The sequence below is a fragment of the Mustela putorius genome, unplaced genomic scaffold (genome assembly GCF_011764305.1).
Source record: "Mustela putorius furo isolate JIRA1106 unplaced genomic scaffold, ASM1176430v1.1 tig00000596_pilon_pilon_pilon, whole genome shotgun sequence".
Lineage (NCBI taxonomy): Eukaryota > Metazoa > Chordata > Mammalia > Carnivora > Mustelidae > Mustela > Mustela putorius.
Genome location: NW_025421428.1, coordinates 14,108,542 through 14,115,280, shown reverse-complemented (window position 1 = coordinate 14,115,280; position 6,739 = coordinate 14,108,542). Strand labels below are relative to the sequence as shown.

Here is a 6,739-nt window from a genome sequence, read left to right as displayed (position 1 = left end):
CGTCCAACACAGCCCCTGCGGCCACTCGCCCAGGGGTCTTTCCCTCCCAGAGGGCCACGGGCGGCAGCTCAAGGCTGGGGAGGGTGTTCAGGCATTATTTCCTACGGATGAAGTCAGTGGAGATACCGTGAAGGTCTGTCCCCCAGGCAAGAGGCCAGTGGGCCCTGCTCCCTCTAATGCTGGAACATTCTGCAGCCATCAAACAGACGGGGTGGCTGGGAGGTCGTGCCCCGGAGGGGTGACGTGGCATTTTGAGAGCAAAGGAGCAAGTGGTGGAAGCTTCTTGAAGCCAGTCTGCGGAGAGAGAATCTGCAGGGCCAGATTCTTTCTGGTCGTGTCAACCGTCCCAGGAAGCCCAGGGGAAGGGACTTCGGGAGGGGGCTTCGGGGAGCCTCTTTCAGCTTTGCTTGTGTGTCTCCGACTTCCATCCAACCCATGTCCCACTTTTGTGACCAGAGAAAAGAAGTCTGGGTCTCAGTGGGGGAAGGACGCTGGGAGAAGCTCCGCGAAGCCATGGCAAGCTCACCGCCTGGCCTCCTCCCCTGTCGAGCCCCGGCCCCGGCCCTCACTCCCCCACCAGCACCTCTGGCCGGGACCTCCGTGCCCGGGACTCCGGGGAGCTGTGGCTCTGAAGCTGGCCCCACGTGGCCCGGCCCTCGGGGAACTCTGTGCCTGGGGGAGTCACTCCTAAGCGCCGCTGAGGGTCACGGAGCGTGGTGCAGGGTTCTAGCATCAGCTCCCAGCGCGGGCGGGTGGGTTGATGGAAAGTCAAGGAGGCTTCCCAGACGGTGTTGGACCAGGGGCACCTGAAATGCCAGGGCTGCGCCCCCAAAGCAGGATGTGTGCATCTTGGGGGCCAACAGGCCACATAAACAAAAGCCAGTGAATGGTGTGGGGCAGCCAGGGGAGGAGGCGGGAGGAGCCGGAGGCTGGGCCTGGACTGGAGACCGGAGTGGAGCCCAACCAGCGATTCCATCCATGGGAGAATGCGACCTTCAGAGGGAGACCAGGGAGCTGGGCAGTACTCAGAGCTGCCTGCACCCTGAGGCCTGGAGACGACGCAGCAGCAGGAATCCTGGATGTGCAGAGGACGGCCTCGGAAAGCAGCCCCTGGAAGCCCTTGGCCGCTAAGCTCCTCACTGGGTAAAAGACATCTCGGACATCTGGGCACAGCAGAATCCCATGGGCCTCGGGCTGCAATTCTAACTGGCCCCCTATAGGGTTCTGCATGACTCGGACATTTGGGTAGTCCGTCCTGCTGTCCGCCCATTGGCAGAGAACTCAGCCAGGCCCGGGGTCTCCCCTGCACCCCTAGTTTCTGCTCCTTCCAATACTGGCCGGCCCGGCTCTCCCATGCCAACCCCCTTCAGCCACAGCCTCATCTCTCCAGAGCTCCCAGATGCCCTGCCCAGTGGCAAGCCTGCGGGAGGTCCCCTTTGGTCAGCCCTCCCCATCTCTACGCCCTGGGTGGGGAGGGCCTGCAGGAGCCCAGCGGGGCTGCGGAGCGGCTGTGCCGGGCCAGCGTCCACGGGGCTCCCGCGGTCCTGGATGCACATCCTTCCTTCCTCCTGCACTTCTGGTTCGGCCCCCGGATGGTCTGTCGGGTGTCAGAGTCCACATCGGTCCCTGAGGAGGCCACAGACATCTTCTCAGTGAGTCCTGCTGCCACATCCAGCCCCGAGCCCGAGGAGCCGCGGCGTGTGCATGGTGGTTGATCCTCACGAGGCTCTGAGCAGCGCAGTGGCTAAAAGCCTGCGTTCTGGAGTCAGACACACTCAGACGCCTCCCTACGTCTCAGGTTTCTCATCTGTAAAGTGGGAATGGTCAGACCGACTTGTCCGGCGTTTTAAGGATGCTTATACCAATACCGTGGGACCCTCAGTGCACGGCTTAGAACCCAGTAAGCATGCAGAAGGTACCGTTGTTCACAAATCTTCATTTTCTCTTGTTCCTTTTGAAGTAGGTCATAAAATTGAAAGGGGGATGTCTTGGGGTGCCTGGGTGGCTCAGTGTGTTAAAGTCTCTGCCTTCTGCTCAGAAGGGTCCTGGGATCGATCCCGCATCGGGCCCTCTGCTCAGCAGGGAGCCTGCTTCCCTCTCTCTGCCTGTCTCTCTGCCTGTTTGTGATCTCTGTCAAATAAATAAATAAAATCCTTAAAAACAAAAAAAAGAAAGAAAGAAAGAAAAAGAAAGAAAGAAGTAGGGTGGGGTCTACACAGTTGTGAGAGTCGTGCACATGCGTAGACCGGAGTCACCAGCACCAGCTTTGGGACTGTCGACTTCCCAACCCCCTTCCGTCCCACCGCCCCTTGGCAGGCAGATCCTCCCCCTCCACCAACGGGGTCCAGGTCCCTAAGATTATTCGCCTTTCCCAGAATGGCCTAGAAGTGGAATTACACAGTGGGTGGCCTTTGGGCAGCATCGCGTCTGAGGGTCCCCCAGGTGGTTCTGCATCAAGTCTGTCCTGTTTCATTGCTGGGGGGTGACCCCTTGCACACACAGACCACCTTTAACCCTTTCCTTGCTCAAGAACACGTGGATCCCTTCCGTAAAGGCGATGGCAGACAGAACGGCTATCTGTATTTGTGCGGACGCTTTCGTGTGACCAGAAACTCACTCCTCTCGAGGCCATACTGAGGACAGGGGCTGCTGGATCTTTTGGCAAAACCGGTTTTAGGCTCAGGCGGATTTTCTTGAGCCCTCCACCCCCCCATCCCTCCAGCAGATCTGTGCTTTCTCACGGTGGGTTTGCTGCCAACACTTTTGTATTGTGGGGAAAATACATATCACATAAAAATTGACCATTGTGGCCATTTTTTAAGCATATAATTTAGCACAGCAGCAAACACAGCGCATCGCACAGCCACGAGTAGCCCTTCTCCCCGACTTTTGCAACATCTTGGACTTCACCAGCGAAACAGAAACCTCCTATCCCCGCCTCCCCGGTGCCCCAGCCCTGGTGACCTTGCTCCTGCTTTCCATCTCTACAGATTTGCTCATTCTAGGTGCTTCACAGAGATGGAATCTGTCCTTTAGTGTTGGCTTGGTGCTGTGACATCTTCAAGGTCCATCCCTGTGGAAGCAGGTGTCAGGACGTCATACGCGTTACGGCTGAGTGACATTCTGTGGTGTGTATAGGCCACATTTTCGCATCCGTCTGCTGACCCCACCATTGAGTCACCCCCGTCTCTGGGCTGTTGTGAAAAGCCCCGACGCGCACTTGGGTACGCATATGTCTGTGTGAGTCCCCGCTGCCTCTTCTCCTCTCTCTGTGGTTTTTCTCTGCAGCTCCCTGTGGCTGACGATGTGCTTGTCTGCGATCCCTGTATCTCCTTTGGCGAAGTGTCTGTTGAAATATTTTGTTTGTTTTTTTTATATGGGTTATTTGTTTTCTTACGGTTGACTAGTGAGCGTTATTTCTGGAGTACCCTTTGTAGGACGAGCACGTTACAAACGTTTCCTCTGAGTGTGTATTTTGCCTTTATTTGCTTAGCTGAGTCTTTCTTTAAAAAGAAAAGATTTTATTTATTTGACAGCGAGAAAGAGAGCGATCACAAGTAGGCAGATGCAGGGGGAGCAGGCTCCCTGCTGAGCAGGGAACCTGATGCGGGGCTCGATCCCAGGACCCTGAGACCATGACCTGAGCCGAAGGCAGAGGCTCAACCCACTGAGCCACCCAGGAGCCCCAAAGGTTTTTTGAATTCGATGAAGTCCCCTCTATGATTTTTTTTCTTTTATTAATCGTGTGTTGGACATCACAGCTAACATTCTGCCTAATCTGTGGCCACAAAAGAGTCACGGTTTTCCATCATGTTCCGATCTATGATCCGGACTGAGTTAGCATTTCTATACGGGTGAAGCATGGGTTAAGGCCCAGCAATTTCCACATCGTGTATTTTAACAGTATGTCATCAGGTGCACAGACATCTAGAATCATGACGTCTCGTGGTGACTGGACACTTGGATCCTTATGTCACGTCCTTCTTTATCCTTGATAGTTTTCCTTGCTCTGGACTCTACTATGACACTAATCCAACCCCCCGGATTCCTTGACTCGTGTCTGTCTGTCCGTTTCTACCTTTGATTCGTAACCCTCCTCTGTCATATCTGAAGCTCGTCGGAGACAGCCTGTTACCGGGTCATGGCTTTTCGTCCATTTTGACAATTTATGTTTTTTCTGTGGTGTGTTCAGGCCATTTATGTTTTACTTTGTTGTGTAATGAACACTTCACATGGTATCTGCCCTCTTAAGCTTGTAAGTGTGAAGTCCGCTATGACTGACTATAGGGAAGCCATTTACACTTGTTTTTTTTTGATAGACGTTACAGCATTTTGATTTATCTTTTCAAAATTTTTAATTTAAATTCTACTCCGTTAACATATAGTGTAATATTGACTGCAGGAGTAGAATTCATTGATTCATCACATCCCTACAACACCCAGTGGTCATCGCGCGGGCCCCCTTAGTCCCCACCGCCCGTCCAGCGCCCGCCTCACCCACCGCCCTCCATCACCCTCAGCTTCTTTTCTGTAGTGAATAGTCTCTGATTGTTAGTTTCTCTCTCTTTTCCCCCTTTCCATATATTCATCCGTTTTGTTTCCTAAATTCTCTACGCGAGTGAAACGATAGGGTACTGGTCCTCCCCTGACTGACTTATTTCACTTGGCATAAAACACGCTAGCTCCATCCAGGTCATTGCAAATGACAAGATTTCACTACTTTTGATGGCCGAGTAGTATTCCTATGTGTGTGTGTAAGTACACCCCACACCTTCTTTATCCATTTATCGGTCCATGGAGACTTGGGCTCTCTCCATAGTTTGCCTCTTGTTGATAATGTTGCTATGAACATTGGGGTGCGTGCATGGACTCCTCTGAATCTGTAATTTTTGTATCCTTTGCTTAAATATTTAGCAGTGTAGTTGCTGGATCATAGGGTAGTACTACTCCTAACTTTGTGAGGAGCCACCATCCTGTTTTCCAGAGTGGCTGTGCCAGCTCGCATTCCCGCCAACAGTAAGAGGGCTCCCCTTTCTCTGCATCCTCACCGACACCTGTTGTTTCTTGTGTGTTGGCCATTTGGACAGGTGTGAGGTGGTATCGCATCATGGATTGCTTTCGTAGTTCCCCGACGATGAGTGAGGTTGAGCATCTTTTTGTGAGTCTGTCATCCATATGTCTTCTCTGGAAAAATGCCTGTTCGTGTCTCCTGCCCATTTCTTGACTGGATTGTCTTTTGGGTGTTGAGTAAAACTATGGAACATTTCATGAGTTTGCATGCCCTCCTGAGCAGGGGCCATGCTAATCTCCATTCTCCATCTCATCCCCATTTTAGTACACGTGCTGCTGAAACGAGCACTGCACTTAATGTAATTATTAGCACGTCTGGATCCTGGTCTACCATTTCATTATTATTTTTCTATTTGCCTTTTTTGACCTACATGTGTCTTTTCCTGCCCTTAAGAAATTATCTGAAAATTTCTCAGTGTTCTGCTGTAACTTATCAATTGGGTTTTTTGACTATGTGTTTTGTGTGTGCACTTTTTTAGTGGATATTATAGGGGCAACAAGTATATCTCTACGTTTACTTCACAGTCTACATCACGTCAATATTTTACCACTTCGAGTAGATCGTAGATCCTCACCAGCACGTCCCTCCCTTGCCTCATTGCCTTTATGTTATGGTTGTCACATGTATCAGACCCAAATGCACTGAAAATCTCACTAGACAATGAAATGTTTTTTTCCTTTCAACTATCATGCATATTAAATTAAATTAAATATTAAATTAAAAGGAAAATAATGGTCTGTTTGCCTAGATATTTACAATTTGTGTTGCTCTTCCATCATTCCCAACATTTCCAAACTCCCCCCTTGCTTCGTGTCCCTCTTGCCGAAGAACTTCTCTTAAGCAGTTCTGCTCGTCACAAATTCTTTCTTTTTCTTCACCTGAGAAAAGTCTTTCTCCTTCTTGAAGGATATTTTTGCAGAATTGACAGCTTTTTCTCTCAATGCATTAAAAATGTTGTTCCACTCCCTTGCAGCCTCCATAGTTTCCAATGAGAAGTCTGCTATCATTCTTCTCCCCCCACCCCCACCCCCCGTACGTATTTTTTGATAAGGGATGTTTATTTCTCCAGGTTCTCAAGAATGCTCTCTTCATGTTTACTGGTTGGCACTTGCTGCATCTTGTGTGGGTTTCTTCAAGTTTAAGCTGTTTGAGGTTCACTCAGCTTCTGGAATCCATAGCCGGGTTTGTGTCTTTGCCAGATTTGGCAAAAGGCCATCAGGAGGCCAGTACACAGTCTAGGCAAGACACCACAACACCCGTGATGGCCGTAGTACAAACAGCCATCACTGAGTTTTCCTATTTTGCCAAGTAAACGTTTCTGCCACATGATCTCATTCGATCCACAGACGAGATACGTCCCTTCGAGAGAGGAGGGACACATGGGCAGAGAGACATGGTACTAAGCTGAGATTCAGGCACAGAGACCTCGGTTCATGGACCCAAGGTGCCCCCGTGGTTCTCTCCCACCCAGTTGTCCAGCTGGGAGAAGGAATCCCGATGACAAGGAGCTGACTAAGCCAGAGCATCCTGCTGATAATCAGAGGTTTTCCTGCTCCAGGGAATGTTGGCTGAGCGCGTTTCAGAATCTTCTCCCTGAGACGGAAACCCAGGCTATGCTGTGTTCGTGTATTCAACGAATATCAATTGAGAGCTCGCTTTACGCTGAGC

General features: G+C 51.0%; 1 non-coding gene across 1 annotated transcript; it reads right to left on the bottom strand.

Annotated features, from left to right (window-relative positions):
* Positions 1 to 5,249: 5,249 nt before the first annotated feature.
* LOC123392834 lies at positions 5,250 to 5,359 on the bottom strand. Its single transcript, XR_006607515.1, has one exon. It is a non-coding gene; the product is annotated as a U6 spliceosomal RNA (small nuclear RNA).
* Positions 5,360 to 6,739: the final 1,380 nt, after the last annotated feature.